The sequence below is a fragment of the Gavialis gangeticus genome, unplaced genomic scaffold (genome assembly GCF_001723915.1).
Source record: "Gavialis gangeticus isolate Ggan-Ray unplaced genomic scaffold, GavGan_comp1, whole genome shotgun sequence".
In the NCBI taxonomy this organism is placed as follows: domain Eukaryota; kingdom Metazoa; phylum Chordata; order Crocodylia; family Gavialidae; genus Gavialis; species Gavialis gangeticus.
Window position 1 is genome coordinate 31,449,043 of NW_017728998.1, and position 4,170 is coordinate 31,453,212.

The 4,170-nt window shown below is 37.6% G+C and overlaps 1 long non-coding RNA gene across 1 annotated transcript in view; it reads left to right on the top strand.

Annotated features, from left to right (window-relative positions):
* The first annotated feature begins 437 nt into the window (after positions 1 to 437).
* Positions 438 to 4,170, top strand: part of LOC109289587 — a 21,717-nt gene continuing 17,984 nt past the window's right edge. Inside the window, exons 1-2 of the long non-coding RNA XR_002095415.1 lie at positions 438 to 449; positions 2,495 to 2,499. This is a non-coding gene — a long non-coding RNA (uncharacterized LOC109289587). The remainder of the gene's footprint in view (positions 450 to 2,494; positions 2,500 to 4,170) is intronic.

Sequence of the window (4,170 nt, forward strand, 5' to 3'; positions counted from 1 at the left end):
CAAGGAGTAGACACAGATGTTTGTCTCTGATAAACTGTACCTGTGTTTTCAGAACAAAAATATCCCAGGATTGGCATATATATACAATCACCCTTCTAATGACGGTTTAGTGAGCAGTTGAATGCAGTGCTGCTTTTCTGCCATTTAATCAATGATACAATCCTGGGATAACCATAGACGTACTTTGTAACATTCCAGAAAAATTGTTGTTACCTCTTAGCTGGGAAACTTTTATGATTTATCCTTGACACCCGACATGGACATTTGTATGATTGCATATTGTCCCAGAATAAAAAGTTTTATCCCAAGATAAATGTGACATCTTTTTTCAGCCAGGGAACCACCTAAATAATCCACTGAATGATGATACAGGTTTCCCAGACTTTGTGTGTGTTCTGTATGTGTGAATTGGCTCTTATGCAATGTCCCTTTTTATATAAAAAAAATTTGTTGTATTGAAGGTAAATTTACTTTTATGCGATCGGTGTGGTGGAAGCCCACAGTCAGCTGCTTTGTGCCGTGAATTGTAGGAGTGACGCACACCAAAATAGAGTCTCCTATGTGGATCTGTGCTACTCGCTTGTTGTCTGAGACATGTTTCTGTAGTTGCCATCCCCATTATGATAGTGCCCTGTGCTTGTGTGTACTGTCTGCTGTTGGTGAGTACCAAAATTGTCTTGTAAAAGTTGTAGAAATAGGCCTGGGGGTCAGTACAGTCGAGGTCTTGGAACGTATCCCTATTTGTTGCATTGTAAAGTGGGTTCCCTTTATGTGAATATGAGTTATGTGCCATTTTCCAGGAATGCATATACAGCATAAAGCAAGGGAAATCTGTATAGAAAATTCTTGGCAAGAAAGTCAGATACAGAATCATCAAGCAAACCATCACTGACAACTCAGTCCAAGGGTAAAAAACAGGTGTTGGGTTGGTCTGACTGTCCTGGGCTTTGTCTCCCATCAAAGAAAAGGGCTGAGACAGTTGTTTACACACACAGCTTGAGTATTATTTAAGATACTTCACAGATACTTGAAGTGGGATGATGGGCTTGCACATCTGTAGGATCCCCGATTAAAATGCTTTGTCCCAGGGCTAGACTTGATGCCTTGTCTAGTATCATAGTTATTTTTGTGTTGCTTACCTACATTATCTTCTTTCAACATTTAGATTCTTTCTTGAATGGTTTTGGTAGTGCAAGAGTGAGGTTGTAGCTGTGATGGTAAGGATATTTGAATATTTTTGCAACTTTTACTATTTGGGCTCATTTTTTCCTTCTAAAATAAAGGGGCTGGGGGGACAGGGTGCAAACCAAACACAATGCATCCCTAACCACAGCCTCTCCCCTAAAATCCAGTGATTTAATTTCTACAAACACACAACTGCTGTTTTATTATTATCTGTGTAACTAGGTAGACAATTCTGTGTTCACAGAATGAGCATTTTCCTGTGTTTTGAAATCAGCCACATTTGGCCCTAGTGATTTAATTTTAAAATTAGATTAAAAAGGCCGTTTCATTTTTTAAACACAAAACAATACTATCTAATGGTTTTATTTTTAATTCACCAACATTGCTATTTGTTAACTTGTCTTTTAGGATACCTTAACATTGACATAAAAATATTTTTAAAAAGGATTATCAAAAAAGAATGTTTTGGGAAATATCATATTAAAAAAATGCAATTCTGCTTTGATAGTAACAGCCCTTTCAGGATTTTTACCCAAGTTAGATATTTTGGACACACATTTTAGTTTATAAAGCCTCGATGTTATGGCAAGAGGAGTGCTATATTTTATTCTCTTTGTTAAGGTCTTCTGAGCTTCAGAGCAGCCCAAGCCATTCTCTTAATTCACAAAGGGATAGATTTGTGCAACAAATCTGAGACCTCAGAGAAAAGCAGCAAGATCCAGAGAGAACTTATGACAGATTTCCTGAAGCAGATGCACCACAAAACTGCTAAAAGGCTGAGCCCGAGGCAGTTTGCAGAGGGAAAAGTACAGCCCATCTGAGCCCATTTTGGCTAGGAAATAGGGGAGCCTCCTACTAGAACTGAAAGCATCATTCTGACCAAGCAAAGTCTGGAAAGAATAAACAAGGGCACCATTAGATATACCTTTGATGGACTAGTTAAACAATTTTAAGACCCAGTTAAACACACACACATGCCTTTCAAACCCAAATGTACAGAAGTCACACACTACTAATAGGATTTCTTCTAGTGTTTGAAAATATAGTTGTTTCTATAGCCGGGAATATTTTTTTTATATGTAAAAGTGTTGCTATTTCTCCATTACCATATCATTAAATTTACTCTATAATATTGTAATACCATTTTCTTTTGCACACAAAATGTAACTGTCCCTTTTTTAGACAATGGATGCCCCCTTCTGGTAGAAGGTTAGTTTTTTGGTAAGCAGAGTGTGAGATGAGTGTAGAGGGGCACTATAAATGCACTCTCATTTGAATGATGCATGATGTGATGGTATAATTCACAAAGGAATTGTGGCTGAGTTGTTCTTTGGCTCACTGAAATAAAATGTAATTAGTTAATGTGCATACAGAGTTTTGAAAACATGAAGACAGAGAATGTAGAATACCAAGTAGTGTTATAATATACGGTACAATCACAGTGTCTGTAAATTCAAAAGGCTTTTTGAAACATTCCTGTATCATAATTATTGGTAGTATTTAATTTTTTAATTGGAGACGTGATTGGGAAAGAAAAAGAGAGATGAGGTACAAAAGATATTTTAACCATGCTCTTCTTTCTTTAAATCGCCACAATATTCTGCTTTTTTCTTTTACCTAAAGCAGAAATAGTAGGAAAAAAACATTATTCTCCTCTGTATCCATGACTCCTGAGTTTCAGTCCAAGTTTAAGCCCAATGCCTTGTTCCATGGACTACAGTATATTACCTGGTTGGAAAATTGGGGCAAACTGATTAAAAACAAACCTATCATTTTTAGCCAAAGTTTTTGGTTTTCAGGTTTCTGACCAAAAAAGATATATATGAAGTCCCAAGCAGAGTAGTCAGAAGGATACTGATATGGAAGTCATAAGGATATTATTATTATTATTATTGTGCAAAAGACCTGAAACAGCGGCATCCCCCTACTTTCTGAATTTTATGGAAATGAAACAGGACAGGAAAGTTCCCGAGAAGCTTCAGCAATGGAGATCATGCCCTAGCATTCTGCTCCTGAATTTAGAGTACAAAGCCTTCACAAATTGCCATTTTCAATTGTGAAAACTGCAAGGGTAACATTACTATGCTTCTTTGTGGTGTGTTCAAATCCTGCCTCAGGTTTTTTAACCACGTTAGAAATGTCAAGCATTGGCTTCCCTTCCAGCTTTTGCTGGAAAAATTCATTTGGGTAGGCTAGAAAAACAAAGCAGGATCTTCTTCTCTGGTTGAAGGAGCAAGAGGTTTCTGTTCATTTCTACTACTTCCTCCCCACAACCACTCCTTTGTACAAAAATGTTGTATTTAAACCAACCCCCATTGGTAAATGCACGAATTGTCTTAAAAACTCTTCGTTACCATTCTTAAACTAGCTCCACAACCAGCCTAGCACAAACCCTGCATATGCACACACAACTTCTTCACACACATCTAGCTCCTATGTCCATGTCAGGTCCATTATTCACATAAACAACATTTCTGCACTCTGAAGAAAAGTGATAATAAAGCACAAGCTGGATATTTTAGGATGGGAGGCAGTATGTGGCTTTTTAATATATCTTTATATTGGCAGCACTGCAGAAATAACAGAGCCAAATGGGCTGTTCCTTAAGACACTGTGGTATCTTTTCTGTTGGCAAAAAAAAATCCAGTTACCTACTTATTAGTGTTCTGGCATTTTTAATTGTTATGTTAAAACAAAACCAGATGTGCTCAGTCAATTGAAGGTGATCTGTGAGAGCAGGACTGTGGGATTAAGCCGTTTCATAGATTAGGATAGCTCAGACAATTTCCCATCTATTTTTCCCCCTCTTCTGCTCAGGAACATTTTCTAGGTTACTGGGGCACTGAAATATACTTCACAGTTTTCAGTTTGCTCATCGCTTACCTGTAGTTAGGGATTCTATACCACCCATGCCTCTCTCGCTCCCCACTGCTGACTCGATGCAACATTCATTTTTATTACTTCATTTCCCCCACAATCTCCTTT